Below are 15,277 nucleotides of genomic sequence, written 5' to 3'. Positions count from 1 at the left end.
TATACAAACACACAAAATATTTCTCTCACCACTGTACACCAATGAAATGTGGCCCACATGGAATACATTTCAGATGACTGCTTCAACCACTTTAATCCAGCAGATGTCCTAATTTATTAATAGAAAAGAAAGCAGCAAGGTTCGTACCTTGCATAAATTTAAGGACTGGGATTAACGGCAAGTCTCCTGCAGTATTGTGGCAGAACTAAGTGTTCAAGTTTAAAGCAATTGCAGGGAGTCAAATATTGAAATCCATGGTTGGCATTGACATGCATTTTTGTAAATCACAATTTAACAGAAGTTTACTTCTAATCCTATAAAGCTTGTATGGGTTAAACCCCTTTTTATACTGCAGTTAACTTTTTGGCTTATTATATGTATAATTTTGTGAATTATAAACCCTGTAGTTACAGTTAGTTCAACTGGGTTCACAACCATAAGATTACCCTTGTTCTTGACATTGCACTCATATCTTCATATGTACTCCACCCTCACCAATATACAGCCCTTGGATCCAAGCATGGTGTGCGCTACATGATACGTGATCAAGGAATCACTGCTCCAGGAAACAAGAAAAGCAATCCATAGCCTCAGACCAAAAGATGGCAAAACAACTTACCATCAAAACTGTGACTGTGGAACCACATTACTTGGATTATGAAACCTCTCTGCCTGTGATACATTGTTCCAGAAACCATGCAAACTACCCAAAGCTGTTTCACTATCAGGAATTTTCCAAAATTAGTGCGGAAGGGGACGAAAGATTCAATCAAGTTTCATTTAAACTAGAAAATAAATTCATTTTGGAGCTTTTTATGATCCAGTCTCTACAAGAATATGCAGGTGTTAACCATATGGGTAAGGTATGGCATTTGCCAACAGACACTTCTTTCAGAAGATGAGCCGAACTACAAGAAAATTTGTATTAATACCACATCACACATATACTCCACTCACAACTATATGAAATACTTTTCAGTCTATTCCACTGTTGGGGATGTGGTTAACTCCTCTTCACAGAGCTCATACAACACTGATTTTTGTTTGCTCAGCCAGGTGTCTGACACATGCGGAAATCCATCACCATGCTTAAGAATATCCAAACCAAACTGAGATGTTCATGGACCTCACCTACACATGGAAATTCCAGATAGATTGTGGAATGGAATGTGCACTTTCCCTGGCGGGAGGTATCCTGCTCACCTAATTCCAGAAAGCATCAGGTGCAGGTTGGCAAGAGCCAAGGCTGGGGGACCCCAGAGTCTTATTGGGTACTGCTTCAGTCTAAACAACTAAAAGCGTATAGCTTGCCATTGATTGCTATCTTAATCCTAACTATAACCAGGTCAGTTGATTCAGTTAATATCACTGCCTCTAGGTAAGAAGGTTGTGGATTTCAGTATTTTGGAGAAGTAAGTTTCTCCCGGTGGCCTGGCCAACAAGTCTCCAGACATAATTGGTTGTTCATTTCACTGTTCAATTCTATAAAGCACTTTGAAGATGTTTCGGTAATGATAAGGTGCTTTATCAAAGCAATAATTATTATTTCTAAGTAGTTTTTTGAGTGTAAGAGGAAGATAATCTGATTGCACAAATTCTTCCTTTTGCCTCATGACCTTCTCAAGAATAATTACAGGTTTCTCATCCACTAAAGGAATGAAGGAAGTATTTACATGCAAGAGGAAGCCTCCCACTCAAGCTCTCTGTCACAGTTTAAAATTAAGAGTAAATTAATTTGAGGGAGACCAGTGAGATAATAATATTTGTATCTGATACAGTACCTCATCAAATCATTGAGATATCTCAAAGTGCTTCACAAGATTTACTGTCAAGTGTATTGACTGTATTTCTAGGCAAATGCGGAATCCAATTTGCGCACGGCAATGTTCCACAAACAGTCGTTAAATGAATGACCAATTTTATATGGGAGATTGTTGGCCAAGATCACATATTTATGATCCAGAGAACATGAAGTCTGGACTTCAGGCTACAAGATGTACACACAGTGCTTGAGCTACAAGAACCTTATTATTCATTGCATGTGGCACACTTCTCATTACACTTGAGATGTGGTATAGAGCCCACATCGTAATCCCCTGTTAGTACAATAAGGGCAATTTTCTTTTTAAATCATTTACATCAGGAACAGGGGAAACAGCAGGAACCCTACAAACAAATTAACAGTCATTGTTATTACCAGATCTTCATTGAGCTCATATCAGCTGAGAAGGGCAATAAAACATAACCAGGAACAAAAATAAACAGGCAAGAGGGCCGCCAAGAGAGCCAGGCAGACATCAGTACAGCCAGAGTGTCAAGATCCCACACATGCTTATGGCATTCCAGGAATGGCAAAAATGTCCCTTGGAGAGGCTGAGGTTTACAGATCCATTGGAAACACTGGTTCTTAATATACCGTATTGCAGTTTCCCAGCACCGCAGCTCAAATGATCATATTTCCAAAGATGCCTGAGGTTACGAGTTGAATTTCCCTCACAAAAGTATTTTGAAAAAGTTAGCTTCCAAAATTGGAAGTGGATCCATACTTCAATGGAAATTTTGTCCTTTAGAAGTAATTACTGGAAATCTGAGAATCTTCATATTTTAAGTTAACTATTGCAAACTATATAAACAGAAGGTGAAACCTGGACTAGAATAGGTACAAAACAATGCATTAATAAGGTACAAGGGGCAGTGGATTAACACATTGCCATCACCTGCTTAGCTCACTTGGCAGCCATCTTGCCTGTGAGCCAGGTTGTGCATTTAAGTCCCATGTTGAGACTTTGAACTGAAAGTCTAGGCTGATATTACAAAACAATGCTGTGCTGCATTATTGGATGTGCCATCCTTCAGATGAGACATCAAACCAAGATCTTTTCTGGTGGATATTAAAAATCCCATTGCCCCATTCGAAAAGAGAAGTGAGCTTATCCAGATGTATCTGCCAACAATCCTCCACATAAAATTAGTCATTAACTTCTTGGCTGTTTGGGGGACGTTACTGTGCACAATTGGCGGCCGCATTCTCCAACAAAAGTAGAGTCACTGCAATGAATTCTGCAACACATTGAGAGATCCTAATGACCTTAAAGGTGCTATATCAAATGCAAGAATTATTATTTATTATTTTAATACCCAGAGTAATGAGATGAGTAGATCTCTTGGGGGCTGAGTAGGGGGAGATTTACTTTGCGTCTAATTCATGCTAATATGTGACCAGGCCTGTTGCTGACTTTCCGGCTATATTGTTTGTTACCTCTAATGTTTTCTCCTCCAGCCCCCGCATTGTCACTTCTGGCGTCCCCCAGGGCTCTGTCCTTGGCCCTCTCCTCTTTAATATCTATATGCTCCCCCTTGGTGACATCATCCGCAGACATGGGGTCAACTTCCATATGTATGCGGATGACACCCAACTCTATCTTTCTATCTCCATCCTCAACTCCAGGACCACTGCTGTCCTGACAGACTGCCTATCAGACATCAAGTCCTGGATGAGGGCAAACTTCCTACAGTTGAAACAAAGCGCTCTGAGATGCCGTCTAGCGTGCAGGGCACTATATGAATCCAAGTTGTTGTTGAATGCGCCAACGCCTCAGCACCTCAGGCTCTGGCAGCATCAACCTCCATGGTTGCAAACCTCAACTCACCAAGCCAGTCAGGAACCTAGTTGTCTCGTTCGACCCTCAACTGTATTTTCTTCCCCACATCCAAGCCATGACCCGCTCTGCCTTCCCTCACCTTCATAACATCGCCCAACTCTGCCACTACCTCACCCCTCAGGCCACTGAAACTCTTGTTCATGCCTTCATCATCTCCAGGCTCGACTATGCAAATGCCCTGCTTGTCGACCTTCCCAACTCCTCCCTCCACAGGCTGCAGATAATCCAAAACTCTGCAGCCCGTGTCCTCTCCCGCACCAAATTCCGTGACCCCATCTCCCCCACTCTCGCCCAACTCCATTGGCTCCCTATCCTTCAGAGGATCCAGTTCAAAATCTTGGTCCTCACCTACAAAGCCCTCCATGGCCTCGCCCCACCCTACCTCTGTGACCTCCTTACCTCCTACCAACCCACCCGCTCCCTCCGCTCAGCCGGCTCCGGTCTGTTCCACGTCCCCCGACCCATCCGCCCCACCACTGGTGGGAGAGCCTTCAGCCACTCTGCCCCCAACCTCTGAAACTCCATCCCCCAATCCCTCTGCCTCGCCCCCTCCTTAGCCTCCTCCAAGTCCCGCCTCAAAACCGTCCTCTTCAACCATGCCATTGGTCACCTCCCTTCCCTTCCCCTCCCTTCTCCCCTCTGACCCCAGCTCGGGTCTGAAATGCTGTACACTGTCCAGCGCCTTGGGACGTCCTCCCGACGTGAAAGGCGCTATACAAATGTAATCTTGTTGTTGTATTGAATTGTCCTGCCTTTTGGTCGATAATGCAATAATGCCTTATTGTCGCTTGATGCAGACGTTAGCATGCAGAGTAAAGCACAAATAATGGGATTTGCTGGAGCGTAGATAAGGTTGTCACAATTCTTGACTTGCTGTACAATTTTTCCAAGTCTTTCTAAGCATGCATCAAGCACCAGGGTTAGTTTTATCAGCCTCCTTGCCGTATTATGCAACAACAAATTGCATTTATATCGGCTATTACATCGCGAGGTCATCCTGAGTCTCTGGACAGTTGAGAGTTCTCACCCAAACGGGGGGTTGAATTCAGGAGCGATGGGGGCCATGGGGCAGTGGGATAAGATGACTGAACGTGCAGTCCAAGAGGAAGGTCTTGAGACAATCTTTGAAGTAGATGAGGGAAGGGGTGAAGCAAAGTGACTCTGGGATGCAGTTATATATAATATAATAATAATAATAGTCGTTGCATTTGATATAGCACCTTATCACCTCTTCAAGACATCTCAAAGAGCTTCATAGAATATTCTGTAAATTTTGTGGATGAGAGTTCCAGAGAGTGGGACTGTTAGGCTGAAAGCCTGACAACCGATGGTGGGGCATGCAGGGTGGGGTAATGTAAAGCAAGCCAGGGCCTGCCGAGCAGAGGCAGCAGGCTGGTTGGTAGTGTTTAAGAAAGTCGCAGAGGCAAGAGGAATTTAAAAGTGAGGGCGAGGATCTTGAACTCAATCCTCTGGGGGATGGCGAGCCAGTGGAATTGGGCAAGGATAGGGGTGCTAAAGTAATGTAGCCTAGTCCAGAAGAAGACATGAGCTGCAGAGCTCTGGATGGTAGTTGATTATTGTTGAATCTAACAATATCAATCATTAATTCCACTATAGATAAGTAAAAATAATTCTCTCAATCAAAAGGTCAGATCAGCATCAAGCATGGGCTCGATGCCCAAAAGAGTACTCTATAATTCCACTATGAACCAAAATAAGCTGTTACATAGTCTGCCATGCATCCCAGAATCAGATTTTTTCAGTAGAAAAGGATAAAGTGCTGAATGCAGCCATTCAACCCATCGTACCAGTATGTGCTCTCTGGTAAGAGATATCTATTTATTCCCCCTCCCCTCTTTTTCCCCGTACCTCTTTTGGAGTTTTTCTTTTCAAATATTTGTCTGATTCCCCTTTCAACAAATATATTGTGCAGAACAGAGGCCATGGTTTATTTTAAGCATCATTTTCTAACCAATTGCTTCAGTAGAGCTGCGCTGGTTATCATGAGGGAAGCACAGTAGCTGCTGTGTTCAGGCCTCATCTCCCACAGATCACTGCCAATAGTACCATAGGGCGAAATTCAAGATGTCATTTGGCTCAAGACAGAGAGGTTACTGTAGCCATCAAAATTAATGTAATATATCTGGTGACTCAACAGGAACTCCCTATACTTTATACTGCTAATACTGGGCAGATGTCTTCCCCTAGTCTTTCCTGTAATATGTCATGAGATTGATGAGTCTTACTTTAATGCTGATTTTTTTACATAAATTTAAAACATATACATCTACAGCCTTACACTTAGTGCTTATGATCTACCAGAAAGGAGGCTGACTGCCTCAGGGTTATGGTTTGGTCTTTTGCACATTTGGTGTCAGAGGAGTGCCTCCCATTGACTGAAACAAAATATAATTAATAGCTACGAAACACGTCTTCAACCACTCTTAAAATTGCTGGAAAGGGCAAAAGGTGGGATTTTAGGGATTGTGTATGGATGCACTGATGGTAGACTGACTCAGTGGCTAAGTGGTGAAGTACTGTATGGATAAATTGGAGAAGACATGGTTCTGTGAGGTGGTGTACGGGTATATTGGAGGAGGACTGGTTTAGTGAGTAGTGTATGGGTACACTAAGGTGTAAGATTCCATGGGTTAATCCTCTATTTCTTTCATACGAAAGCTGTAATCTCAGCTGTCCTATTTAGAATATCCATGGTACTGTCTGGTAGGACAAAAGGAATGAGTGGAGAGAGTACCAACTCACATTATGCATTTGGCACATTTGGCACATAATTAAGAAGAGGCCAAGGAGGTAGTGTGTGTGTACACTGGGTGGGGGGAGCTGAGGAAGGTGAAGAGGAAATGTGATCTAAAGCCCAATTATAAGGAAAGGTTTAAGTTGGGCATTAAATGTGGAGAGGGATTTTATATTACTACAAGCCATCATTACAGACCTCTTACACCCTCTATTTTTAAAAAAATTGGAGAAAATTTAGAATCAAAGATGGATTCTTAACCAAGCCCAAAACTGCAATTTCAAATACTCAAAACATTTCACAGATTTTAACAATGAACATTCTTATACCTAAAAGCAATAATAGTAGCTATCATGTTAATTTAATCACTACTCTTTCTGTCCAGCATCAGGTCATGCAATTAATCTGAAACATTAATTCCAGTGAACTGCTAAGACACTCCCAACAAATTCAAAGCATAACATACAGAATGAAGTCCACTCACATCACAACTACATTCCGAAGCATCTGTTATCTGTAACCCTAACAAGTGATCCTTTGTATTTAACATGGGCGGGTTCAGAAAAGATACCTTTTCCAAAATGACAGAACAGCCCCTTCCTGGTTGAAAGTAATACAGTATTTAAATATGAGTTAAGCAACAACACACCCAAGAACAGGAAGTTGGCAAGAACAATTAAATTCCATAACACTATCAAAAAGTAAGAAATGAGAATTTCAAAACTGGGCTGTGTAGTCTTCAGTTAATCTGAGCTGTTCCACATCCCCTCAAATGTATATGGGGTGTCAACCACAGAATTGACAGAAATATCTGTTTAGAACAAAATCCAGGTGGGGTGAGTAAAGGTGACATACAGTTCAATGAATATTAAAAGTTAAGACAGTTGACTAGAAGTGGCAAAATAAAGTTCTATCACAAGCTTCACCATCAGCTGCAACTCTGAACATGAACACTCCACACTCTCTCATGAAACGTTGTATTATCCAGAAGCGCTACTCAGGGTAGTTAGCACCAGAATTCCTGGGTTACACTCTGCTGCAATGTGGCCTTATTCGTGTTTCGCTGCTTTTTTAAATGTGAAGGTCAGTGCCTCAAAATATATGGCTATTTCTAAACCTGATCATGTCTCACACAAAGTCCATTCCTCTCTAAAACAGTCCCCATTAATTGTAAAAAAACAACAAAATTACATTTATAGAGTGCCTTTCAAGTCGGGAGGATGTCCCAAAGCGGTGAACTAGGTATAATGCTGGACCATACTTGATCTCAGAAAGTTTGATCCTGACACTAGTTGCCCAAAATGGAAACCTGCCTTTTGGAATGCATTCCTCATCATAAAGAGAACATAGTCTAGAAGGAGCTTTGGATGGGGTGCAAAGGAGATTTACAAGATTCAAAGGGTCTATAGTTATGAGGAGAAGTTAGGACTGTTTTCATTGAAGCAGAGAAGATTGAGAAAGGATATAACAAATAATATACTAAATTATGAGGGGTTTGACGGTAAATAGGGAAAGGTAGGGGAGTAACTAGAAGACATAAGCTAGTCATGGGAGCGAAAGTTGAATTTAGGAGTTTTTATTCCACACAAAGTTGTTGGGATAAGGAATTCCCTGCCAAGAAAGGTGGTAGAGCCAGAGTCCCTTGTGGGCTTCAAGAAGAAAGTAGAAAAGTACATGAAAGATAAAGGATGGAAGAAGTAACAGGATAGGGCGAGACAATGGCACTGAATGAACAGCTTGCTCTGAGAGTCAGTGCAGACTCAATGGGCTGAATGGGCTTCTTCTGCACTGTAAATTTCTATGACAGAGAACATTTTATGAACATAGAACAAAAAGTCAATTAGCCTATCAAGATCTCTTAATCCTATTATCAGAGAAACACAAATTTTCTTTGTGCTGCCGATGGTGAGGAACGTGAAACAGGTGCTAAGTGGTATGTTTCCAAGGAAGCATGAGGTCATCGTAAATTAATTTAACATTTTTAAAATATTAATTTAAAGGTCATTATATAAAGAATTGACTATAGGGCCTTGAAGTAATGAATCCACCCAGATATCATTGCTCTACATTAAGTATATACTTTCACCCACAAAATATACAGTCAAATCACTTTACAGTATATTCTGTGAAGCGCTTTGAGATGTCTCAAAGATGTGATAAGGTGCTATATCAAAGGCAAGGTTTATTATACTTGATAAATAAATGTTTTAACACAGACCTTTTTCCACATCCACTATGTTACTTCAAATCCTGCTTGCAGCCAAACACTAGATGATACAAACAACTGAGGATCGCATGAAATGATTGTTCTTGAGAAGACAGCCATTTTCATCTCAACCTTCCAAAAATTCTCCCATCACTGTTAGCTCTACCACACACTGATAATTAATACTGATTTTCATTGTTAAATGTTAATAGGCATGTGATACAGTATCTGATTTGTGCAAAGTACTTAATGTCTGCTCAGCAGTTTCACCTGATGGTACGATCATGACTGGATCCCCGACAGGTGGTGGAATCCAGAATCCAGGCCTCGTCCTATCACGCTGAGGCACAATACAAGTTGACATGTTACACTCACCCTATAGCTGCAGTGCCCCTTGAAGGCGGTGTATGGTAACAGCTACTGTATGATTATCATTGCTGGAGCATTAATACACTGTGTATTCAGGATACAATATTGTGTACATTGGTGTACACTATGCTATGATAAGAGTTAAAATTTTGAACTTTTCTGTGCAATTGTGACCTGGCCACCCATATAGGAATCCATGTCATTGGATTAGATCAGGGTCAGGATCCAAATCTGGTATTCTTTTTAAACCCTTGACACCTTTATACGAATGATGGATAATTATTTTATTCCAACAAAGCATTAAACCTTCAAATGCAAATTATATCATTCGTAACATCACACTACCATGATACGTTTGTAGAACTGCACTTTAGTCTGTAGTAAGATGTGCCCTCTGCCCAGTCCAACCTGGGCCTGAACCCATATCTGCAAGTTCTGGGTAACCGAACAGTTTAGATCCTTCTCGAAAGTAATAAGAACCCAATCAGGATGTGAAAAGCGTTAGAAGCCCTGGGCCATTCCCAACAGGCTCCCAATGTTAGTATTAGCAGAGTGGACTTCAACAGTTTAGTGATTGGCCCAGAGTTAGGACATCACAGACCATATATTTAAAAACTTCAAGAGGCAACAGAATGATTTTGGGGTTTCTACTCTGGTTCACTATGAAGCTTTCGTGGATTTTTATTTCAGGCTAATTTATTGAGTATTGCAGAATGGCTGATGTCTTTGTTGTGTTGAACCTGCACAGTGTGGGAGCTCTTGAGATGCTTATTATGTCCAAGGCGTGGTCTCTAGCTGCTTTCCCTCAAACTTAAAATGTCTATCTTGAAGGGCAGGTGGTGACACTCTGTCACACATGTGAAATGGAAAGGTTCCTAAAATGCTTTGAGAGGCGGTCACCTCACAAGTAGATAAGTTAGGGAGCAAAGTAAGTAGGGAACCATCCACAGGAATAGGAGACAGGGGAAACTACAGGAATCTAATGAGAGAGTTGAATTAATAATTATTGAATACCTCTGGCAAGGATAATTACTCAATACTCAATAGTTCTTAGTGGATGCGATTGTGTAGTTGTGAATTAACTGCTGAGACTGTTGCAGAAGTCGTGGACTTGCCACTTCCATCAAACATTTGAGATATAGGTTAAACAGTGACATCTGCAGGTAATGACTGGCAACAACTATTGCACAATATATTTACCACATCACGGTGGACGATTTCACAGCACAGCATTGAATGCCAATCGCTAACAGTGCAATGTAGTCCAGTAATGGAAATGTTTTTAAAAAGTTACTAACAGTTGAGGTAAATAATAATAATCCTTGCATTTGATATAACACCTTATCATGTTGTTGAGACATCTCAAAGCACTTCACAGGATACATGATAAAGTGGAGTGTCTGTAATTTGTCAGCAAAACGAGGCAGACAATTGTGCACAGCAGTATCCAACAAATAGTATTGTGTGAAATGAACATGAAATGAATATTACCTGGATCATCTTATCGGGCTGCCAGGTTTCGCCCACAAGATATACAGTCAATTCACTTTACAACAGTATATTCTGTGAAGCGCTTTGAGTCATCTCAACGACAGTAGCAGGTCCTACCTTTCACACCACCTCCACTTCGTCGCGGCAAATGGCTTTTCCTCCAGCCCCTGTACCATCTCGTGCAGTGTTCCTCAGGGCTCTGTCCTCGGACCCTCCTCTTCACTCTCTACGTGCTCCCTCTCGGTCACATCATCCGCAGACATGGGGTAAATTTCCACACATATGCAGATGACACCCAACTCTACCTCTCTGCCTCCATCCTCAACTCCAGGACTGCTGGTGTCCTGACCGACTGTCTGTCCGACATCAAGTCCTGGACGAGGGACAACTTTCTCCAACTCAATGTCAGCAAGACCGAGGCCCTCCTTATTGGCTCACGCCAGTGCCTCCACACCTCAGGCGCTGACAGCATCAGCCTCCACGGCTGCACACTCAACCTCACTAAGCCAGTCAGGAACCAGGGTGTCTTGTTTGACCCTGAACTGTCCTTTCTCCCCCACATCCGCGCCATGACCGGCACTGCCTACCACCACTGCCGCAACATTGCCAGACTCCGCCACTGCCTCACCCCTCAGGCTGCCGAAACCCTCACCCACGCATTCATCACCTCAAGGCTGGATTACGGGAACTCCCTCCTCATAGGCGTTCCCAACTCTTCCCTTCACAAGCTGCAGATCATCCAAGAATCTGCAGCTCGTGTACACTCACGCACCAGGCTCCGTGACCCCATCACTCCCATCCTCGCCCGACTCCACTGGCTCCCCATCCCCCAGAGGATTGAGTTCAAGATCCTCGTCCTCACATTTAAGGCCATCCATAGCCTTGCCCCCTCCTACCTCTCTGCCCTGCTGACTCTCTATCAACCTGCCCGCTCCCTCTGTTCATCAGGCTCCAGGCTGCTCTATGACTCCCGCCCGACCTGCCCTACCATCGGTGGCCGGGCTTTCAGCCTCTCTGCCCCCACACTCTGGAACTTCATCCCACGGTCCCTTCGCCTCACTTCCTCCCTTACCTCCTTCAAGGCTGGTCTCAAGACCCTTCTCTTCGACCGTGCCTTTGGTCTCCCTCCCACCTCTCCGCCTTCCCTCACCTCTACACTGCCCCTCCCCCTTTCTCGGGCCCCGACATCTGACTGTTCAGTGCTTTGGGACGTCCTCCTGACGTGAAAGGCGCTCTATAAATGCAATTTTGTTGTTGTTATTATAAAGTACAGTGAGTGACCGTATTTTGGAGGCAAACAATGGGTATTAATAATAATCCTTGCATTTGATATAGCGTTTTTCACGTCTTCTCAACGTCTCAAAGTGCTTCACAGAATATGCTGTAAAGTGAATTGACTATATTTATGGGCGAAACTCAGCAGCCAATTGCACACAGCAGTATAACAACGTGGATTGAAAAGACCAATTTTTTTTTTTGGGAGGGATTATTATTAGGCGTGTGGAGTAAGGAAGGTTGCTCAAGGTTTCCCCCTGCCAGATGTCTTGCTTGCAAGGAGAGTGCTCTAACCACTGAGCTACAGGATTGTATTGTTATGAAATGTATTGTCATTTTCCTACCCCTAAATATTGAAAATGAAAGGAAGAGCTACCAATAGTCTGAGATTTAAGTATCTATCTTTGGACTGAACCTAGTCCTTTTTGTGTTAAGTTGGGGAGGTGAGGCAGAGGGACTCCAGGATGGAATTCCTGAGACTGGGGACAGAATGGAATTCCTGAGAGTGGGGACAGAATTGCTGAAAGACCATTCACTGATGGTGGGGTGGATCAGGAAGGGGGCATGTAGTAGGCACTGATAGCTGAGCGGGGGAAGTGGAATATATGGAAATGGACCCCATATGGGACCCAGTGGGAATATGTGTAAAAGAAAAAGGAGAGAACTGGGATTCAGCCTTGAAGAATACTGCACATTCCTACCCCCAGTAGCTAGTCTGCCACCTCCAAGTCCTGCTGACAAGCCAGGCTGGCTGTTCTGCCATCAAACCTTGCCTTGGACACCCCTCATGAATTCCAAAAAATTCCACTACCAAGACCTCTTTGGAGAGTTGACTGTATTCAGCCACAAGGAGACCCCATTCACCCATTGAACGATGGTTCCATTAGTTGGAAATGTGTATCTTGAGCAGTAGCTGCCTGCTGTCTGCAAACCATAGCTCTCTGCATACCAATCAAGGTGGATACCAATTCCTGGATAAGAGTGTGTATTCACAAAATTGAAAATATGGAAGAACTGTACAGTATTAATAAGGTGGAGGCAATCTAAAAAAAATCTAGCCTGTTTTTTCACGTTGCTGTGATAGAATACCAATGCTCTCTGCTGCTAACCGCACCTCATCCAAACAACTCCTTTAGTGAAAACAGTGCCACATCTACTGTTGTATAATGGAATATTGTTCGACAAGCAACTCTGGCACAGTACTCCTGGTGGAACAGTGGATTAGTGTCTTGTACCTCAGAAGCAAGGTGCTGAAAATAATATGAAGTTAGTCTTGGCTACTATTGAGTAAGGATTACATTCTCTACCACGCTGTTCTCCTGGAACTCTTCAGTTGTCCTGTTTTTTCAAACCCTGGACTTGGTTGCAAATCCTGGACTGTCCAGCGCCTTGGGGCATCCTCCCGATATGAAAGGGATATAAATGTATATTTTTATTTGTACTGTTACAAGAATTATACCAGTTCCCATTCATTGAGTATAGTCAGTATGTCTGCCTGTAAATACTGCAGTTTGCAGACTTAAACAAAGCAGGCTCAGGCCTACCACACTGCAGCAAGAGATCTCCAAAATGTTGGTTATACAGTGAAGTAACATGCAATGAAGTTATCTGCCATCACTCTGACTGAATAAGAATTTATATGAAAAGCTAAACCTTCTCAAAAAGTACATTTAAAAAGGGGATCTAGAAGCTTTAAGGAAAAGTATTTGGTAAAGAAAACCACATAATGACCTAACTTGCCTAAATTATGTTGCCTGTGTCATCTTTAGCCAATTCAAAAGATTCCAGTCATTTGTGAGCGTGTCTATATGCCTTCAGCTCCCCTCTCGACTCTCTTCCCCCTCCTCGCTCCCTCCCTTCCCTCCCCTCACCCTGACCATTTCCCCCCTGCTCGGGTCATGACCCAACTGTGCAGCGCCTTGGGACGTCCTCCTGACGTGAAAGGCGCTTTATAAATGGAATCTTGTTGTTGTTGTTGTTGGTGTCTACATTGAAGAGACCATGATATTGATTACAGTGAATGGAACAAATGGACAAAAGTTGTAACTTTCCCAGAAATCTAGCAGACAATCACAAGAGATCAATTTGTTTTGGTCAGCCGGGTGTCTGACACATGAGGAAACCCATCTCCATGCTTAAGAGTATCCAAACCAAACTGAGAGTTCCATACATCCCAAATACACATGGAAATCCCAGAGATAGATTGTTGGAATGGAATGCACACACTCTCCCTGGAGGGACACATCCTGATTATTTAATCCTGGATCGTATTAGGTATAGGTTAGCAAGAGCCAAGGTTTGGGGACTACAGAGTGTGAGTTGGGTCTAACCAGCTAAAACCTCATAGCTTGCCATTAATATCGCTGTCTGGCAAGTTTCCTGCTGCTTGTCCAACTTAGACCATCCTACCCATTAGGGCTTTGGTTTGCAGAGTTAACAGCTGAGTGGGATGACTCCCTGCACCCAGTGACTGGTCAAATAAGCTTCATCCTGGTCCTTCCAGAATATCAACCCTACTGGGGCCCAGGAGAGAGAAGGCGAGGAGGGCGGTGGGAGAGAAGGACTGATTAGGAGTAGCAAAGTGTGCGGAGTAGAAAGGGGAGCCTTTTCAGAAGGGCACAGCTCGGGTTGGAGCGGCAGCGAAAACACGCACGCAGAGACCGTGAGCAAGGTGTTGAGGGGGACACGGTCAGCCCGCACAAAATCAACCCGGTATGGTTTGGATACTCAACAATAACAATGGGTTTCTGCACGTGTCAAACACCAGGCTGACTCCTAAAATTGCCGGGCTCGGTAGTCCGGGTCCTGAGTCAGTCATTCCAGGGCACTGCTGATGACAGCACAACCAGCCCGGCTCATCGGCAGACCAGTCAGGGGGGCGGGGAGGCATCAAACCCAGCTCCTGTTAACCCTGCAATCCAAAGCCCTAACGGATACGGTGGTCCTACTTGGAGGAGGTGGACCACCTGAACACACAAGAGACGGTATCTTGTTCAACAACTCATCTGACCGAGCGCTCCCCCAACACTGCAATAGAGTGTCAGCCTGGACTGTGGGCTCAGAGTACCGCCCACGGCAGGTGTGAAGCCACAGCCCTGGTGACCGAGAGGCCAGAGTGCTAGTGGCTGAGCCAGGAGGGAGGTGTCCACACACACACACACACACTCACTGTGTTATTACCAACCAACATGTGGGCTGTCACACACTCACACACTCACTCACTGTGTTATGACCATCAGAGCTGCTGCTCTGACATGTGAAGAGGGCGGAGCGTCATTCTGATCATTTCAGTAAAGGATGAAAGGTCAAGTCGTCTCAGTGAAGCCTCCACCTGCCTCGGCCCCTCTCTCCCGGTGCCTCGGCCCCTCTCTCCCGGTGCCTCGGCCCCTCTCTCCCGGTGCTCGGCCCCTCTCTCCCGGTGCCCGGCCTCGGGTTGACGGTTGGTGCCGGGGGGAGGGACCGCGAGGCGGCGGCACAGTAATGGCGGCCGCGCGGCATCAAGTGGACCCGCTGGTCCGG

The 15,277-nt window shown here is 44.0% G+C and overlaps 1 protein-coding gene across 3 annotated transcripts in view; it reads right to left on the bottom strand.

Moving 5' to 3' along the window:
- The window catches only part of LOC103181266 (cytochrome c oxidase assembly factor 1 homolog), a 37,912-nt gene extending 22,769 nt beyond the window's left edge, over window positions 1-15,143 (bottom strand). For 2 of the 3 annotated variants that reach the window (XM_007897622.2, XM_007897623.2), the window contains exon 1: window positions 14,981-15,143. The gene's annotated coding sequence lies outside the window, so the exon portion shown is untranslated. The remainder of the gene's footprint in view (window positions 1-14,980) is intronic. The other variant, XM_042346791.1, reaches the window with a different exon arrangement.
- Between the last annotated feature and the right edge of the window lie 134 nt (window positions 15,144-15,277).

Source organism: Callorhinchus milii, unplaced genomic scaffold (assembly GCF_018977255.1).
Source record: "Callorhinchus milii isolate IMCB2004 unplaced genomic scaffold, IMCB_Cmil_1.0 Scaffold2, whole genome shotgun sequence".
Taxonomy (NCBI): Eukaryota; Metazoa; Chordata; class Chondrichthyes; order Chimaeriformes; family Callorhinchidae; genus Callorhinchus; species Callorhinchus milii.
This window is presented reverse-complemented; position numbering and strand designations above follow the sequence as displayed.